At 42.9% G+C, this 20,961-nt stretch overlaps 1 long non-coding RNA gene across 1 annotated transcript; it reads left to right on the top strand.

The window, feature by feature from the left end:
• Positions 1-1,533: 1,533 nt before the first annotated feature.
• LOC307209251 lies at positions 1,534-20,915 on the top strand. Its single transcript, XR_013835477.1, has 3 exons — positions 1,534-1,903; positions 2,603-2,786; positions 20,446-20,915. It is a non-coding gene; the product is annotated as an uncharacterized lncRNA (long non-coding RNA).
• Positions 20,916-20,961: the final 46 nt, after the last annotated feature.

Here is a 20,961-nt window from a genome sequence, read left to right as displayed (position 1 = left end):
CATCATCTTTATTGCTGCACTGCCCCACAATTTCTTACACATTTTTTTTGTACATTAGTATCCTGAGTAGCTTATTAAAAATTGTTCATTTCATGGAAGAATGAGAACGGTAGTAAGCACCTATGAAGAAAGAAGAAAGAAAGAAAGGAGGTACAGTGGTACCTCAGGTTAAGAACTTAATTTGTTCTCGAGGTCCGTTCTTAACCTGAAACTGTTCTTAACCTAAGGTACCACTTTAGCTAATGGGGCCTCCCACATGCCGCCAGTGAGTAATTTCTGTTCTCATCCTGAGGTAAAGTTCTTAACCCAAGGTACTACTTCTGGGTTAGCAGAGTCTGTAACCTAAAGCGCCTATAACCTGAAGCATCTGTAACCCGAGGCATAACTGTACAACAAACACAAATGAAACAACAGAAGGGCATCTTCCTTCTCATGAGCTAGGTTTGTTAAAGTGGAGTAAACGCTTTCAGAAAACATATCAACAGCTCATCAAAGTACTCGGCATTGACTCTGTAGAATGATACCCACACTCATCTTCAGCCTCAATCTTAATTAGATCCTGGATAGAGCTGGATGCCAAGGTATACATTGTCCAAAACTCCCTGTTTGGGATTCTGTGCCTTCACTTATTTGTGTATTTTATGTGTGTGTGTGTGGGGGGGAGAGAGAGTTCTAAGAGCCGCACACCATTATTCAAATAAATTGATAAAATAAAAATAACAAAGCAGAAGAACTGAACCACAGCAATGAATAATGAAGATGAAAGAAAACCAGAACAAAGAACAAAAGGGAAGCACACACCCATTAAAACAACATCTAACAGGGTAAACAAAAAGGTTTTCACCTGGTGCTGAAAAGGCAAGCCTCCCCAGAGAGGGCATTTAGGAGATGAAACATCAGCACCAAAATGGACATGGACTGTGGGGTGAAGCAGGACACAGAAGGGGCAGCCATGCAAGTTATTCATGTGTCTGCCCACTTCATATAGAGTGATAGCAACTTGCTGAAACTAACAGGTCGGAGTCCAGTCAATGCCTAGATGGAAGCTATCCTGGGAACATTATATATGTTGCCTTATATTTCATCATTGATGAAAGGTAATATATCAACAAACCTACTGGATTTTCCGACAGAGGATTTCCCTCATCTCCTTCACCTTGTATGGCTCCTATGGGGAAGGTGTGCCACAATTTGGATACCTTAGGATTTGAACCCACCATAAATCAGCAAGATTGACAACCTGTCTCTTTGGAACCCAAATCTGTCCCACCATCCCCCCTCCCTCTCTTGGCCAAAATGCACATCCGATGTATACATGAAAAAATGAAATAAATAAATCGAAATACTTTGCTTTGTGGTTGCAGCACATTGTAACCCAAGATCAAATGACTCCATTCTGTTATTAGTCTGTTTTAACTTTGTGAGGTCATTTTATGAACTGTGGTCAGGCGGAATGAGTTCCTTGCATTCCTTATGGCTAACTGGAGAAGAGAGCTGATAGTCCCACATTAGACAGATAGCTTATGGAAATCTGGCCACGGAAAAACTGACTAGTCTTGAAAAACCTGCAGGAGACATGTCTTGCTACATGATTACTCTTTAAAACTGCAATAGGTGTCTGCGGTTACAGAGCACAAGACTTGTGCAATTCTGCATTGTGAGGGAGCCAAGAAGTGAGCTTTTCCTGCATTTTCCAAGCCAAATGATATTTTGCTTCCTTTGAACTTTGCCAAAAGTTTATGGATGCTTTTTATCCTTGCTCTCCCTCCACCCCTGGCCTTCCAGGTCTGGGGGAAGCAGCAAAAAAAAAACAACTACCAAGCACGGCACTTGGAAACTCTGGCTTCTTGGCGCTGAGAATTTTTTTGTCACTTTGATGATGTGACAGAACTTCAGAAGAAATGTAAGTTCAGAAACATACAGTAATTATTAATTTTTTCACAGGGGTGGGGCTTGCTAAAAAATTGTGATGATGAGTAGGATACATCCTCATTAAGAAAGGATATTTGGAAAGCTGAGTAAGAAACTAACCCCTTATTAGGCTTGCCAATTTGTATGGTGGTTTCTTGCCAGCTTAACAGCTGTGCCAATCAGAGGTTCAGCAGCTAAAAATTTCTATCTTTCCAAGGGAAAGCTTCACCTGTTGAATTTCCCCTGTGAATTTTTAACATTTGCGGGGGGTGATACCCCCACCACTACCTTCAAAAATTGCTGGGCAGAAATACTTTGACCCAGCATGATTTTTTAAATTTTCTATGGCCAGAGTATAACACACAATGTGACCTTAATTCAGACTCCTAAATCTTTGTTGGATTAAATTGCTAATTAGCTCTGTAGGAAGACCCCGTGAACAAGTGAGTAATGTTTTCCATGCCCCAAAGACCATGGCAAAGCATCCCTGTAGTCTCACATTTGCCCTCCATTGTATCATAAAATAAATAGATTTGCTGTCCTTGCAACTGATAAATGGGCCTGGGGAGAAGGCTGTTAAAGAGGAGGACGTGTTGGTCCATTCTTAATGTGGAATGGAGAATATTTGTTTAGGAAAGACCAAATACTCCTGCTGTAAATTTAACTTCTTGTTTTCCCTTTGATTTCACAGTTAAGACCAGCGCACACGGTCTTCTGAAAATGGCCCACAGAAATCTGTGCAGAGGGAGGTCAGCAAAAAGGCAGTGGTTAAGTGTTTTCATTAGAGGGGATTCAAAACACACAGGGCGAGATAAGGGAGATTCATATGCTCAGTGAATTTCAAACAAGCACATGAGTCACCGGCCAGCCATTTGGTAAGCAAGTATCTTTCTCTTTCCCAGCAGTATGATAAAACTCTGAGGTGGGGGTGGGAAGTGATGCCTTGATGTTGGGAGGCCAAAAAAGATGTGTGTGTGAACCTAGAAAGTTCCCACTGAGCGGAGGGGGAGAAAGCCAGACAGCCATTTATTTCAACACACTGCTGGATTTACTTAAGTTTGTCATGCAGAATATCTAATATAGCTACTACTTGGATACTTAAAGAGAGAGGACACATTTCAGGGATGTTCACGAGGTGTGTTTTGACAGACATGTCCCTGGTCAATAACATGGAAATTGGATCAGGGGGGATGAAAGGTTAGCTTGCTGTTTGGCTGCCCAGATACTAAATATAGACTCTTGACCTGGAGTGACACACATCAAGTTATATCATAAATGGGCAAGACAACATGAGCGTGTGTTGCTCTGACACAGCTAATTTTCAACCTGCAGGTTATTTGCAGGTTGGAGAATTAAACTTCACTTTGGCGCTCAGAATACTTACAAAGCAAATATAACCAAAATCCCTAATGTGAAATAAGAGTACTAGATTTGGCTCCAGTCTAGGGTAGATTGCTGTTTCCAAGCTGCTACCCTAAAGAACAGGGATTTTGAATTTTGTGGGGAGGGGGTAGGGAATAGCATGTGAGTTGATCTTTACTTGGACAATGGCTGCCTTGTTTAAAAGAAAGACAGTAAAGAGTGGCGTGTAGACTGGAAAGATATAGTTTAAAATTCCTACTCAAACAAGAAGCTCACAAAATGACCTTGAACATGCTACCTCTGGCTCTTGGACAAACCTACTGCACACATGGTTGTGACGATAGAGAGGGGATGATGACACAAATGCTGGGTGGGTTCAGGATTCTGTGAACACTTCATTGCAGGATGGGCTGGGTCCCCACCAGCTTGAAGAAGGTCAGTGGGGAGGCCATCCTGGGGGGTGGGAATGCCCTGGGCCCAGAGGTTTATGCCAAATACCTCCAGATCACCTATATACTTTTCTTGGGCAAGATGACTGAGAGGAAGATGGTTCAGCTGTAGACACTCTTTGAATTTCTTGATCCATTTCAACCTGGGTTGTGGCCCAGTTTCGAGACAGAATTTGCCTTGGTTGCCCACATGGATTACCTACTTTGGGAGAATGACGAGGGGATTGTGACCTCATTAATCCTCCTAAATTCATCTCTTTGAAAAATGAAATTGGGGAAAACCAAATAAATTGCTGTCTCAGCTTTAGCAAGTTATACTGCATAAAGGAGGGGATAAAAAAGCAAACTACTGTATGTTCAAAACCGCAGAGGAATGGCAGGACAAACATTTTCAGAAGATATACAGAAGTAAATTTAGACAAATATGAACAAATGTACAGCATCATTAACGTTAACACACCTCACTAAAGTTATGGGTGAAATGGTATTTTAACCCTTTTAATGGTCTCTATAATGCCCAATTCTACTAATGACAGTTGTTGGAAGTATGGGAAAGGCCAAGTGGATTTTATCCTCTGTTGGTAGGCCAGCCCAGAGGATATTCATGATGAGAACTCCTATTCATGAAGCTGTGATTTAACTACCTGCACTCATCTGCAACGGTGGTCTCAAACACACACTGGTCTTAAATATGAAGTGAATGAAGCTTATGTTTTCTAGGCAGAATGAAGCTGGTTTGCGAAAAAATGCATCAAACACCAGCAGTGGCATAGCATGGGTTGCCAGTGCCAGGGATGGGCAAGTGTGTGTCCCCTTGGTGGCCAGTGCAGCTGGGATAAATTCCATGAGGCACATGACTGCCCGTGCTGCTGTAGCTGGTGGCAATGACTGCACACCTTCTTGGCTTGGCGGCTCTGCCACCTCCTGGCTTGACCAGCCCAGAGGTGGGGTGTTTGGACATTCCTTCACCGGCCATGAGGAGAAGGAGGCACTGCCTCAACCCCAAAGGCCTGGTCCATGTGCAGCTTGCCTCCTTGAGGCTCCAGGAGGCAGCAGGAGCTCTGCCACGTGGCCTCGATGAGGGAGCCTGGTTGGGGGCATCTGGTTGTGTCCCTCTCAGAATTTTATGCTTAGGGTCACCACCCCTCTGAGCCCCCTGACACTACGCCACTGACCACCAGAATTTCTTAAGAAACTACAGGATTGATAGGGATCAGGGGTTACATGTACACGGCTTCAAAAACTAGTAAGGGCAGTTTACTGCATGTGGAGTAAGTTGTAATGCATGCACACCCTAAGTGGATGGACAGCTGAAGTAGAATGCCATCAACTTCTTTAAAACTGTAGCTTACACACTTTTCATTTTATTTTTAAAGAGCCCCAATCCTTCCTCTCCATCTCTTTCCTTCCTGTCATTGAAACCACCAGAGATGCTTCTCTTTGATTATTCTTCATGGAACACTTGTAACATTTGCAAGTGTTTTGCTTGCATGTTGTTCCCATCATGTAAACTGACTATCTACATCAGTGCAAGCTGTTTTCATGAATGACAGGACACATGATCTGGAAATGTTCTGCTGGTATGGAGAAGCTCTATGTGGTTAGAACAATGTACAAGAGAAGCAAAAGATGAGGCATGTTAGACAATTACCATACGACTGGGGTAACATTTTGGGTCAAAGGTCAGCATAAACTGTTTTTCACAGAGGCTTAAATCCTGTGGTGTGGAGCATCTTCCCTGTACTTGGTGGTACTGGCTGGTGGACTGTTAGAGCTATTCCCTTCATGGGCTTGCAAGAAGCATGTGGTTGGTCACAGGGGAAACAGGACACTTGACATACACTTCCCTGGGAGGAAGCCCAGTGGAACCAAGTAGAACTTACTCCCTCATACAGTGGTACCTCGGGTTACAAACACTTCGGGTTACAGACTCTGCTAACCCAGAAGTAGTACCTCGGGTTAAGAACTTTACTTCAGGATGAGAACAGAAATCGTGCAGTGGCGGCACGGCCACAGCGGGAGGCCCTATTAGCTAAAGTGATACCTCAGGTTAAGAATGATTTCAGGTTAAGAATAGACCTCCGGAAGAAATTAAGTTCATAACCAGAGGTACCACTGTACAGATGTAATTAAGCAGGTATATATGCTGTCAGTGGACTCTGTGAGACTGATTCAACAGAGCTCTTACATTCTGTGCTCTTAGCACAGGCGGAACAGAGAAGTTCCTCTGGTCAAGTGGTTGGGCAAGGCTGGTCTGTCCACAAAAAGGATTACCAAAGATGGCACAGGAGACTTGATGAGAAGGAGCTGTCAGGAAGAAATGCTTTTTTCTCTTCTGCAGGGTTGAGCTGTAACTTGGAAAGGTTATTTTTCTTCTGCATCCCCCCCCCATAACACCTTGCAAGATTACATCTCTCTCCCAGCGGTCAGATGTACACGATGTCTGTGTGACCCTCCAGCTTAGGAATAAAACCCATTTCCCCTCCTTAGTCTTCCCTGTCTTCTTCCTCTCACAAAACAATAGCACAATGTAAGGCTTAACCCATAACATCTGTAACTGGCTCAGCAAAGGCATCAACAACACTGAATCTGCGAGAAGAGAGAATAATGCTTGGGCACCTTTCTTGTCCTTTTACTCTTTCAAGAGTCATGCAAACGGCCTCTTGGCAAAACGACCTCTTGGCAAAAAGGTCTCTAGAATTTATATATCTATTATGATATCCATATCGAAATGAAAAAAAAACAACCCCTCTTTTGATCACTGCTGGACTCTTATTCCTGCTCCTGCAAAACATATTCAATACTAAATTTTATTCAGGTTCCTTCATAAAATGTTGAATTGTCTTGGGAAGCTAATAAAGGCACACTGACGTCAAAATGAAACATAAAAGGCAGATGTTTCTTGTTACAATTATTTACCCACAGCCACTTTTCCTTGTTTTTAGACAGTGCAGAAGATTATTAAATGGGCCATGCTAACTTGCTAATTATTGTTTCCACCATTGTCCCTGCCAAAGGTTTTATAATAGACAAAGCTTTCTTCGACAATGTATGCATTATTAAATTCATTCCTTTTGTTTCTGTTAATGAAATTTAATTTATATAGATCCACAACACAGATGGTATCATTAGATGGCTAGCTGACTTAGAAAGATCAGTCAGATGTATCTAAGATTAGATCATTTCTTAGATTATATTGTGAACTTGCCAAAGGACCTGCGTTACGTAAGTATTGATTATCAAATTTATGTTTGTCCACACCACCTTATTGTTAATGGGATGCTATGCAATCACGTATCCAATTTGTCTAGATTTCTTTGATATTTCTGTTGCAGAAATGAGATAGTTGCTTGAAGCAGTTCAGGAGATCAGTAGATTTAATAGCTGGCTTTCTCAGAGGCTAGGAAATACCTGGACAGGGGCAAAAGGACCTCCTCCTGCCCCACTAAGCTGAGGATGTTGTAAATCAGGCATCTATGTAAAGAAAACAAGAGAAAGATTGCAGTTTGGGATAGGCAGGGAAAGACACAGGAGCTGAGTTAGGGCTCCGTAAGTATCTTACAGTGGTGCCCACTGGGAAGGGAAGAGGGAGGCCAGCAGTAGGTGGAAAGACAGAGTCAATGACAGGATTGTAAGTAAAGTACTGACTGGTTATAAGTAAAACTACAGGCAGGTGAGGGCTGGCTCAGGACAGATTGAGATGGGTAAGATATAGGCCCACCTGCCCTAAAGGACCAGCCTTCACTGCTTGGGGTGCTTCTTGTCCATTGTGGAAGCACTGGACTTCAGTCTGCTGGGGTATTTAAACGGTGCCCCCATCCACATTCACCCTGTATATGTGTAAATACAGTGGTACCTCAGGTTACATACGCTTCAGGTTACAGACTCTGCTAACCCAGAAATAGTGCTTCAGGTTAAGAACTTTGCTTCAGGGTGAGAACAGAAATCGGGCTCTGGCAGCGCAGCAGCAGCAGGAGGCCCCATTAGCTAAAGTGGTGCTTCAGGTTAAGAACAGTTTCAGGTTAAGTACGGACCTCCGGAACGAATTAAGAACTTAACCTGAGGTACCACTGTATCTGCACACTTCAAAATGCCTAAAGGATCCAGGGACCTCCTTCTAAAGGACACCAAAACTGGGGAAGCACTGCATCCCTGGAACTTCTTGTGACTTGAAGAAGTGGGTGAACAAAAGAATAGGAGGCAGCCCAGTGCAGGATAGATGAGGCTGATCTCGCCATCCATCCTTCACCCTGAGTGGCCCAAGACAGGGTGGCCCAAGACATTTGGCTGCCTGAGGGGGCATCAGAAGCTGATGGGGTTGGCAGTTGACTCTTATACCAATACTGTCAGTGGCATAGTTTGGCCCTCTGGGAAGCTGGTAAGCAGTGAGGATACAGAATGGGCTGTGTGGCACTCGCAGGTCTGTCTTCCAACAGAATGGTATGGCCGGAGACACAGGAGAAAGGGCTGTCTCTGGTGCTGCCTCCTCCCAACTGCTGCCTGAGGTGCTTACCTTACTTTGCCTCATGATAGGGCTGGCCTTATACAACAACAACAACAGCAGCAGCAATTTATTATTTCTACCCCTCCCATCTGGCTGGGTTTCCGCAACCACTCTAGTTGGCTTTCAACAGAACATTAAAAACATAACAAAACTTCAAACATTAAAAGCTTCCCTAAACAGGGCTGCCTTCAGATGTCTTCTAAAAGTCTGATAGTTGTTTATTTCCTTGACATTTGATGGGAAGGCATTCCACAGAGCGGGCGCCACTACCGAGAAAGCCCTCTCCCTGGTTCACTGTAACTTGACTTCTTGCAGGGAGGGAACCACCAGATAGCCCTCGGAGCTGGACCTCAGTGTCTGGGCTGAATGATGGGGGTGGAGACGCTCCTTCAGGTATATTGGGCCGAGGCTGTTTAGGGCTTTAAACCCAACACTTTGAATTGTGCTCGGAAACATACTGGGAGCCAATGTAGGTCTTTCAGGACTGGTGTTATATGGTATACACATCTACCTTGTCCTGGCCTTGCTCCCTCCACCATCCTCTCACCCCCCCCCCCCCGCAAAAAGATGTTAGTTGTATGCAATGCATTATTAAAAACAAAACAAAACTAACAAAGAAACAAAAGTTACTGAACTGCAGCAATAGAAGTCGTGTGTTTTTATTTTAAGAAATGCTTAGTCTTTCTGTCAACTTAAAAGCCTGCCATTTGCAGAGCTCCAGAATACAATTCATAAACCCTGCTAAGTGGCAGAACGGGCTTTACAGTATAGCTGTCGAGTCCCCCCCCCCCCCCCCGCTCCTTCTTTACCCCTTTCCTCCCTAACATAATACATTTTTTTCCAACTCAGCAAGTTTTATTCCTTGCTGACTGCTTTTGGCCTGCTATTATATTGCACCAATAACATGCCCATATGACACTGTAGTATCTTTTTACAGTATAATTGCATGTACATATTTTCATTCGTAGCCCGAAGCTTCATTTAAGGGCGCATGGTAAGAATCCATGCTCCACCAGACACAGAACAAAATAATCAATAATTCCAGACAAATCTGTTTTTATAGCCATTTCTATAATAAAACAATATAAAGTTACAGCGTATAAGGAGACATATTAATGTGACTTTCCATATGTAGTGTAGCTTTTAGGTCTCTTAAACCTTCAAGTTAATAATGCCTAAGGATCCCACTGTGAGTTCAACTACACTTTTAAAGGCATGCATGCCTTAAAGTGTGCTTTAATAGTAATATATTGCTCTGCACACAGTCAAAGAAGCCATAGGCTGGATGTCACTAGGCTTCTTTACGATGAATACATGTAGAATATATATCGAGGGCAGGATCCAATGGACTGTAGCCAGAGCTTCTGCATGAATTGGGGTCTGGGAGGCCGGCCCCAACCTTTGACATCCTGTACATCCCCCACCCAATATATTCAAAGGAGAAGATTCTGCTGATTTGTGTTTGATGCAGAACAAGAAGCTGCAGCCAGAATAAAAAACATCTGAGGAGATGTATCATATATTTTTCAGATGACTAGGGAAGAGGCCATAGAGCGCATGCTTCACGTGGAAGGTCCCATATTCAATACTGGCATTTTCATTTAAAAAGATTACATGGAAGGTTATGTGAAAGGCTTGGCTGAAACCAAATGCAACCTGGTGGGCTCATGATGCCTCTGCAGCCCCCAATATCTGCCGGTTGCTTCCTGGCAGACTAACTGGTGCAGGCAGGCAGTGGTAGACAGCAGCTGTGCCATCATGGGCAAGCCACCTGCCATTTTACTTTCATTTACTTCATTTAATAGATTTGAAGTCCACCCTTCACCCAAGGGCATGAGGGTGGCAACAGTTCCTGCAGTGCCCCAACATCAGGGCCGGCCCACCTATGAGGCAAGGTGAGTAGACCTCCTCAGGTGGCAGGATCCACAGGGGAAGCAGGTATGGCCTCCAAGGAATGCATTGCCTGCTGCCACTGCCATAGTGGTAGCAGAAGCTGCAGCACACTCCTTGGGCAGCCTGCTGCCTCCCCATGCCATCTCTGCAGTGTCTTGGAGAATAGGAGGCCCTGCTGGTCTCCTCCAACCCTTGTTTCTGTATCCCCCGCTTGTTCCTGATGTAGATTTTCACTTATCCCATCTTCCCAGGCAGGGCTGGGCTGGGGAGTGCCATTTTGCGGTGCCAAAATGTATTGGGCTGGCCCTGCCCGATATAACATCATTCTAGGTGTTGTCAGCAACTTAAAAGGGCAGAGCAATTAAAACTCATAATAGAAGCAGAAATCTATTTCAAAATGCCCACTGCAACAGGGAAGTCATTGGTTCCACAGGAAGGGAGCCTGTTTAATATCAGCCAGGAAGGAAACTTGAGATTCCCTGCCTACTGTATTATGGCTGTTCCCACTGGTACTAATAGCAGCTTTAGCAAAGGAGGGGCAAATTTGGATCAGAAATGCACCCTGGGAGGAAACTCAGCTTTACTGCTCCAATCCAAATCTGATTGCAGATCCTTTTCTTGCATCTCATCTGTGAGAGGCCCACACAAATAATTTCTTATCTTCCTCTTTTTCACACTTGAAGGGAGCTTCAGATCTGTGACCTGCTGATATGAGGTTGCCCCACATGCTTGGAAAAAGGGAATGCTTTGTTGTTATTTGGCCTTCAGTACTGGAATACCCAAAGTGTGAAGTAGTTTGCTTTTTTATCAGTGAGATAACTGGTGATATTTTAGGTTGCCAATTAGCAGATTACCAATTTCAATTCAATGGAGGCAGCTCATGGGAATTGTCTCATGTTATAAACCTTGGAAGCAGAATTGTCTCATCGCACTCATTGCAGTGGCAGGCTCTAATAGGCCTATAAATATAACCTCCTGATACCTTGATGGCGATCTTTTCCTTAATTCCTATTCGGTGTGAGACTTCTTTTTTTTGACACAACCTTTCCTTCATCAGTTGGGATCCTAATCTACACGTACTGTATTACCAAAGGTGGGCCTTGTGGCATGTCACACAGAGCAGTGTAAAGACTCCCTGGCTATAGATCCTGACCAATATCCACTGTTCCTGAGCATGACCCCCCCTAGTGAAAACGCAAAGCTTTGCATTACCCAAGTGTAATGTTCAAACTCCCCAAACCAACACCATGCCAAATTATTATTTTAAATCAGGCTTCCTCAACCTTGGCCCTCCAGATGTTTTTGGCCTACAACTCCCATGATCCCTAGCTAGGAGGACCAGTGGTCAGGGATGATGGGAATTGTAGTCTCAAAACATCTGGAGGGCCAAGGTTGAGGAAGCCTGTTTTAAATCATAGCCTTTTTAATGAGTTCATTCTTTAAACAACTTGTCCAAGAAATGCAAACGTCTGCACAACTGATGCTGTGGTTTGGGTTGTCCAATAGGTAATCGAGGTAGGAGATATCTCAAGATCTCTTTACCTTGCCCTTTGACTACCGAAAGAGATACTTTTAGGACTCTGTCCCAGTGCTTTTCTTCTAGAAAAAAAAAAGTGCCGGACTACTCCAGAAACAAAGCACTGCCCCCATTATTTAATGCTCACTTTAAGGCAATGTCCTAAGTTCTTAGGTGCCCTATCTATAATACTTCATTGCAAACAATAAGCAGACCAGACATTTTGCATGAAGCAGTGTATTCCCAGATGAGAAAATGTGCAACCTGCACTATAGGAATCAAAGGCAGAACTCTTCATAATACAAAACAATTAGATACTTTGCCCTGTGATGGAAGATGTATACAGCCTTTGCAGAAGTATCCCAAAGCCTATGGAGTTGTATGAAGTATTTCTGAGTAGCCAGACATTTTAACGATTGCTCTGTATTGCTTCTAAAGGTCTTTCATGCTGCTGTTCACCAAAATAATGTTCTGTGAGAGGACATTATATAAAATGTGTGTGTGTTTCAAAATTAAAATTCCACCTTCAAAAAAAGGTAGGGAAACGGCATGTGGAAATCTCACAGAAATGCCAGCGGTTCCAGCAGATCTGGAACTGTAGTTTTCTTTCCTGTGGTTGGTTTGTCTCAGAATCCTCTGGAATTCTGCCTGAGGTGGCCGGTGGGGTGGGGGGTGGGGGAGTGTGAATGTCACCACCTCCACAGACCTCACATGTTCTGTTGTAAAGTGACACTTCTCAAAGTGTTTCATAACTTGTGTGCTGCTTCCATTTGGGCTCTTGTACACATTTGACTTCTCTTCCCCCGCCCCGCTTCCTTTCAATTTTTAATCGGGGTAGTCATATGTTGTTAGCTGTTTTGTTTCAAGGGCAGCAAGCTGGCTCAGGAAGGAAGGAGGGACGGAAGGGAGGCGAGGTGACTAGACTGGATGGTGGGCCTTGTCCATAATAATAACAATAGTATTAGTAGTAATAAAAATAATAATCAGCCCCAAAAAGTCAAGGAGGGCTTCCTACGATTGCAAAGCGAGATGCTGTTCCAAACAACAGACATTGGCTTTGCAGCGTTCAAGCAATCTGAGAAATACATAAAGTATTGTTATGAGTTTGGACTGTTAAGCTGTGCGCCAGACCCCTCTAGTCCCTGGATCCAACAAGTGTTAGAATTTAATCAAGGCTTCCAATTCTTGGAATAGCCTGACTAGCCTCCTGCAGAGGCGATAGCCTGGGTGAGGGGGAATTAATGGGCTCTGTGTAAGATGGCAAATGGGTGGGACAAGATCCTTTTGAGTGTTAATGCTGTGAACCCCTCCATCTTAGGCTCAGGTTGTATATATGTATAAATAAACCATATGCCATAAAGACACCACAGTCTCCACTGTGCCTCATTCCCAAAAGGAAACACGAACCCTGGGTAACATGCCTGGAACCCCCTGGAATCTCTCATGGCTCAAAGATTGGATGGTGGGCAACAGCACTGTATGTAAATTATGTATCCCTTCTCAAAAAAACCTCATTTAAGATTTAGAGCTGTGCGAAACATCCACAGACAGAAAGCTGGCTGCAGGAGACCTAGGATATATGTATGCAATTTGTATAAGATGGTTAGACTAACACTCTTATGCCCACCATAAAAGAAAATCAAAAGTATATTCAGTGGCAAAGTGAATTATTTGCCCCAGTTCAAGACTCCAGTTCAGTCCAGACAGAGCAAAAGAGCTGTAATTCTAGAGGACTGGGTTCATGACCAGTCGAAGGTGAACGAATCTTATGGAACAAATGAGCAACTGTGTGTGTTCATTGCTTGAAAAGCTGATAATATGTAAATGTCCTGATTTCCCAGATAAGAAACTGAGGTTAATAGCTAATGCTGTTTTCCAAGGCATCCAATGAGTTACAATTTAAGAGAGGGTCAAGAAGATTTTCTCGCCTTTATCTGCTCCAGTAGTTTGTTGCAGAGTGCGCAGCATATTCCTGAATTCATTTACTCTGGAGTAGTTCTTTTGAAGTTGGTGAAAGTTTCCCATATATTTTAAGGAGGAAAGCGGGACTCCTAATGGGATTAAACTGGAGCTCATTATGTACTGAACTTGCTGCTCCTGGCATTCCACATTAAAGACATACACTGATTGGAGGAATAGTCTTCATTCTAACGCCTCCCCTTAAAAATCCCTTAAAAACGCATGCATATTTGGAAGAATTTGCTCGTTGTACCAATGGAAAATTGAACTGCAGAAGCACAGTGAAATCCAAGATTTAATCTGGGTTCGGAAAACGGAGAAAGCACAATTGCTGAAGAAAATGCACTGGTTACATAACTGACCAAGCCCAGGCTTAAATCATTAACATGTGATCATGTGCGGTACACTTTCTGTTTCCAACAAACCGTTCTGGGATGCTTTGGAAAGGAAAGCACAACAGACCCCCATCTTTGTGGCCTGTTAATCTTCCTGAATGCATTTGTTTGGTTTCATTTAGTGTAGCAACTTGATGTATTTAGAGCATGAAAGGTGGTTGACCGAGCATGACTTGCAAGATCACAGCAAACAATGTTTTTCTAGTATTAAGCAAAATCCATAGTAAAGACATGAGACCATCTGATCTCAGGTTACTCAGCTAAGGAGAGGAAAAAAAACCCTCTCCCGCTGCTCCCTGCTGATGCTGCAGATGCCAAGAATGGACTGGATCTCTTGCTACTTATTTGTGGGATGAAGTTGCATATGACTGCAACCATATTCACGTCTCTGCTGCAGAGGGTGGTGCTAGCACTCAGCAGGGGTCATCTTTGGATCTGGAATCGGTTTCCAACTCCAGGCTGAGAAACTAAGCACTGGATGTGTACTGAATAAAACATACTGGAAACATTAAAACATAACTTGAAACCATGATATAAAAAAAGACAAAAATTGAAGAAGGGCGGGGGAGGGGAAAACCTGATTAAAAAAATAACTCATCTGCTCTCGAAAGCCTAGGCAAAGAGGTGCGTCGTTGCTAACTGATGAAAAGAGCACAGTGATGGTGTCAGAAGCACCACCAAAAGGAGGAAGTTCCTTAAGCAGGGGGCCACCACTGAGAAAGCCTTACCTCAGACCTCAGCAGTAACCAGCAGTACCAGCATTCAGTCAGATCTATATGGAGTTGGGATCCAAGTTGTTTAGGGCTTCATATGTTAACATAAGCATCTTGCGTTGTGTTATGAGAGAGGGAGAAAAGAAATTATTTCATTTTTCTCTAACTTACTTTGTATTGTTGTACTGTACAGTGAAAGACAAGTAAGAAACCTTACAGATAAATAACTAAAGCAGAAGCCTAAACCTATATTCTTTTAAATGTGTTTGTGGGAGGGGAGGGTTATTGGTCTGTTTTGCTCTTGTTTTTATTACGTATTTTGAGTTTTTATTTTGTATTTTTATGCTGTGAACCCCCCATCATCTGAAGATCTCAGTTCAAACAATTAAAAAACCCTAAGAGATCCAATAAAACAATAAAACCATTTGAAAGACTGAGCTCATTGAAAGAGTGAGGAAAGATGAGCAATTGCAGGATTGACTACTCCCTCACATAAAAACACCTATGCACTTCAGGGTAAAGACTATAAGCTGGCCTCTTCTTCTTAAACCAGCTTTCTGTTTTCAGAGGCATCTGATGTGGGGAGCATTGGCGGTGACTGGCAGTGCAGCAGATTGTAAACCACATAAAGGGGAGTGGGCCTCTTGCCCCCACATAATACACAGTGGTGTTATTGGAGTCTGGGGGCGCTGCAACCGTATTGTGCAGGCAGATGGCAGCTGACTGGTTAGCAGTGACCCATCATCAGTCTGTGTTGCTGATGTCATCAATTCATGCCACACCTCACTTGCTGCTGCTATTTATTAATCTGCTCTAAATTTATTGTTAAGCTGCTGATGCTGGGAAACATTTGCACAATCCCCTGGAGAATAATTATATGATCCTTTCTTTCCCCCTTTCGTCTACTTACTGACATAAAATGCATGGACACCCAGAATGAGGTCATGAAGAGAAAGTTAATGCAGTTCAGATGGATGTTTTGAGAAGCTGGTGGTTTACACAGCATGCAGGGCCCTCTAAGTTTGGCATGTTAAAATTCCCCAAATGTGCACCGGGATAATACGGAAACTAAAACAGAATATTTTATGCAAACATCCCCTAATCTGCACAGTTCTGGCTCTAGGAGGTTATTGCGTTCCCAGAGAATTTGAATATCTTATCCAAAATGAGATGCTAGTTGCAAACTGAGAAAAACGGAGGTCTGACGAAGTGCAGAGCTCCGGAAACACAAGTATAACAAGCAAATAATCAACTCCAATTTAGCTGCAGGAGGCTATAGACTTGGTGTTTATGGTAGGCCTTGTCAATGCAGCATTGGCTCCATCAGCTATCAAAGATTTAAATTTAGAATTTAGGGCTTTTCCACACTCCCCTTTTACCCTGGTCTTTCCAGGCAGAGGTCTGTACTTTTACATTCCGTGTCCAAGCATTTTTCCTTGAGCTTTCCCTGCTGAAAACTGCTCTTTAAAGCAAACGTCAGTTTGGGTTTTCTGTGGATTAATGTTTGCTCCGATAGAGCTTTAAAGAGCGGGTTTTCGTGAGGAAAGCGAGAGAGAGAGAGAGAGAGAGAGAGAGAAGCGCTTAGGCACAGAGACACGGACTGTGCCTGGAAAGAGCAGAGGAAAGGTAAGTGTGGATAAACCCTAAGCAAATTTTTGTGCTATCTAACTCAAAAGAATGCTGAAATTATATTGCTCAATATTTCTTTATTGCATATCCCTGCCCACCTGCAACATGCCTTCCCCAAGACACTTCAGATTTTATCTGGACACAGGTACGACCAATATCTAGAAAGGAGATGGATCATTAACAGGTCCAGGGTAACTTGTGTGCTGTAAGAAGTAGTGCTCTTGCCATATCTTCTCACTAGAAGGTGTATTGTAAAACAAAACCCCACATTTGTGGGCTGAGCTCACCCTTGTTATGTAAAGTTTGTGCTCTGATCAGTGCTGCAGTTTTGGCTAACTCAACACTGCATGACTAATATTATTAGACATTCTTAAAACAACAACAGTGTGCTGCAGCCAAAGGACAATGTGGCAGTGCTAATGCCGCCTTGGCTGATTAATTGAGCAGTTGATGCATAATTTGTCAATATTAAGACTGAATGTTCTGTTGACATCTGTTCCTCATTCCCCTTTGCCTGTGGTGTAAGTACATTAATACTGGATGTAATACTGCCACCTACTGGTTGCAGACAGTGGTAGGAGGCCTATAGCGAATAAAAAGTTTGCAATAGCAATAGGATTTGAAATGTCTTACATGTCACCACAGGGAACCCAAGCGAAACCCAGGGTGAGGATCGGAAAATTTTCCAGGATGATGCATTGGATCCTTTCCTTTTGTTCATGGTCCTTTTATTTACAAGACCATGTAGCTTCCATGTTACAGTGATTTTTTGCACTTATCTATTTATTTATCCCAATGTATTCCACGGTATCACAAAGGAAATCTTTCTTGGTTAGAAGAACAGTAGTTCAAAAGAAACAGTGTCCAGTGGCAGCTGGTAGAAATTCTGGCAAGGCGAGGCTCAAATTATGCTGTGGTTGACCACTTGTGAATACTCATGCTTACATAAACACTGATGGCTACATGTGGCTTGTAATGTTGGAAGAGGCCTTGAACTGAACATACTAATTTTCTTCAGTCTTTCTTTTTATATTTTTGATGGTTTCCTTTAATCCATCTACTGGTGTAGATCCTAATCCCTCGCTGCTGACCTATTTTTGAATCTTCTCAAATACGCCTATATGTCATCAACAAAAATAAAGCTACGGTGTCAGAATCGGGCCCTTTTAACTTGACACGGTTTCGTTTAGTTTTTTTAAATTAACCCCAGCCTTTAATTTTTTTGGGGGGGAGGGGGAGGTGGGTGAATAGGATCATCTTCCTCTTCTCTATTTCAACACAGCGATGGCAGCAAAAATTTATTTTAATACGCCTATCTGTGAATCTAAAAGTCCCTCTGCAGGCTTTCACACTCAAGAAAGGATGTGAATTTATGACATCTCCCAGAGGATTCTGGCTCCATAAATTTAATAGGTTGGAACAGCTTTAATCCTTGCTTCCATATGTTTTCTGAAGCATGGGATGATATTGTAGCCGTTTCCCTCCTCATGGGCAGAGCAAAAATTCAAACTAAGGAAAGGAAGACTTTTCCTCTGACAGCATTTGGCACTGTCCTTCGGTTTTTACCATTCTTTGAACCACAAAATGAGCAGCCATTACTAGTCTCGTACCATTGTTGCTGTTGTTATAGTCATGTAGAACCATACATGTATACAGTTATGTATGCACAGTAAAAAACAAAAAGACAGGTCCCTTCTTCATCCGAGGAGGGATGCCAACAGAGAGATGACAGGAAGGTGGAGATAATGGCAATGGTTTCAGTTGTCGATACTCAATACGAGTTGTACTGTGGAATAAGAACCAAGGGGTGAAGTGAAAGGTTCTGCATAAATGGTGGGTTTTGGTGGGGCAACATCATGCAGTTGTCATCGAAGGAAGTTCAAGGGATACAGAGCAGCTAGGAAGAAAGGGTGGAGTTTTTTGAGAAAGCAAGAAGGCCATTGAAAGCTTTGAAAATAAGGGTGATGAGGAGTTGTGTACTGGGAAGGATGTCATATGGTTTCAGAATGATAGAGAGGAATATCAGGCTTCTGAATAGAGGTGAGAGGACCAATGGTGTGGCAACGGAAAGTCCTGTTAGGCAGGGGGAAGATCTCCCAGAAAGCAAATTGGCCATTGCTTCATGCCAGTTCCATCTTACTGTCTCTGTCCTTCTCTATTTGATGGTCCCCCACACTCATCAGTTGAACATGTGTTCCCCGCAGATGAATTGCAAAATTCAGCAAACTGCTGACAATTAAGAAACATGGATGCTTTTTGTCAAAGGTCATAAGGACTATTTCACAGGGTTCAGGCCAGTCAAAATCAGAATAGGATTTTTGTTTTATTTTTTAGTATCAAAGATAGAGAGTAGTTGCTGAGGATTAGTCACATGCATATTGATTAGGGAATTTGATATTCTTGCCTTGCCAGGAAGGTGGCAGAGGAGCAGCAGGAGAGCCTGCATTTAGAGTTTGCAAAGCCAAGAATTCATTCCTCTGGAGGGTCTTGTACTAGGCACCAAACAGTTAAACGTGAACAAATCCTTAATATTTGCTGAACTGGCAGTAATGACCAGGATGCCTTAAAGGCTTTCCTCCTCCAGTTTCAAACATGAATTACAAACCACTTGAACAACGTTGTGTGTTGTCATTTGTCCCAAAACCTCAAAAGCCTCAGCCAAAGCCTATCCATCTTGCAAATTATGGAGGGAGAATTGGAAGAACCGAGTGGAGCCAGGGTATTGGCTATTACTTTCCCATCCACCGCTCAACTATTTGTGATCCACAGCCAACATTAGTTATAGCTTTGTACAGACTGATTCCTATGGAGAGCGTCTGGAGAATAGGCACCTGGAAAGGGATCCCTGTGCTGTTTTCTTTTTCCACCTCAATCATCTTACAGACCTGTGGGGTCTCTCCAAAAGCTTGTCTTCAGAATTTCAGTTCAGCATAAAGGATAGAGGAAAAGGTTTCAGTGTATGGATGTTCTGAATATTATCATAATGATATAGCCATACACTATATGAAAAACAACCACCCAACAGTTGGACCTTGGTTTAAAAGGACATATAAGATTCACATTTTGAATATGTGATCTTTTTCTTTTGTTTTGGTCCTTTGCGTAGTCATATTAGGCACAATATTTTCTTTCTGGGCTGCCTTAAGCTTATTTCACAGCTGAGATCAAGTGTGTTCTTTGCAAAACCCTTATCTATCATGTTGTTGTTGTTGTTGTTTAGTCGTTTAGTCGTGTCCGACTCTTTGTGACCCCATGGACCAGAGCACGCCAGACACTCCTGTCTTCAACTGCCTCCCGCAGTTTGGTCAAACTCCTGCTGGTAGCTTCGAGAACACTATCCAACCATCTTGTCCTCTGTCGTCCCCTTCTCCTTGTGCCCTCCATCTTTCCCAACATCAGGGTCTTTTCCAGGGAGTCTTCTCACAGACAAAGGTTTGATGGACACTGTCCATGCCCAGTCCACTGGGGTTGATTGTGGTGCTAAATCCATTTCTTCCATTTTCTTCCAACGAGGTAGTAAGCTTTGTTATGAGCACACTTGACACCTGAAATATGGTGACCAAAAGAGAAAATAAACAGCTAACCATGTATCTCAGAATTGTGTAAAATGGTCCTAAGAGGGTTTGACTTACACCGTGGGGGCTGCTGTGCATTTGAGCTGCTGGAGCAGGGGACCCAGCAGCTAACAGAAGGCGGAACCAGGAGTAGCAAAAGGCTGAGTTATCAGTGCTAAGAATCCTCCCAAACATTACCTTCTTCCCTACTCAATCCTTTTTCACTGTTCTTAAACTGTTTTTCAAACCAGAAAATTTTCAGCTCCCATACTTTTAATTCAGGCTGTGTACATGCTCCCCTTTGCTCTGCATTGGTTTTGGAAGCAGTATACACAAAATATTAGTCACAATCCATTTCTATACTGTATCTATCCTGTCATTTATTATGTTTTAACGTGTGTTTCCCCCACATTTTTGAACTGAGAAGCAGACTGGAAGCTAGCAGGATTGGCACAGGTAACAAAGGCAAGAAGAGGAGTTGTTGCTAAAACCCCAGCTTCCTGAAAATATACTATATAGCTGCTATCTCTTATTCCTCTACTTTTTATTATGCATTGCAGAGCAAAATCATCAACCATGGAGGAAGCTTCATCTGAGCAAGCTTTAAGAACACAAAATTATGTGATCATCTTGTTTCCAGGAGCCTATCTTCCCCACTTAGAGACATCCCACAATAAAACCCAGACCAAGAGTTATCAAGACAACCCAACACATGGTAGTATTAGTAGATGACTGGGTGCCTGCCAACAATAATGTCTAAATTGGTTATTTGAGTATAGCCCTGCACTGTTTAAGTAGTGGCTCATTGATAACCACTTGGAATTTGCCTTTCCTTCTAAGCAGTTTCCAAGAAAGCAGGGAAAAAATGACTTACGGCAAGAGAAAGTTCAGGGAGGAAAGTGTTCTTTGCAATGGAACAAATGTTATATGATTCAGAGAGTTTGGGGAGCCAATTCTTCTTGCATTTTAGAGGCAATTTTGATTATTTTCTTTTAAAAAAATAAATATTAGAATAAACATAGCACATATCCAGGACACACAAAAGTATTTTGGGTGCTTACTTTTATGAGAAGCAT

The sequence above is a fragment of the Podarcis cretensis genome (genome assembly GCF_951804945.1).
Source record: "Podarcis cretensis genome assembly, chromosome: 2".
Lineage (NCBI taxonomy): Eukaryota > Metazoa > Chordata > Lepidosauria > Squamata > Lacertidae > Podarcis > Podarcis cretensis.
The sequence above is the reverse complement of the archived record's forward strand: the minus strand, read 5'-3'. Positions and strand labels throughout refer to the sequence as shown.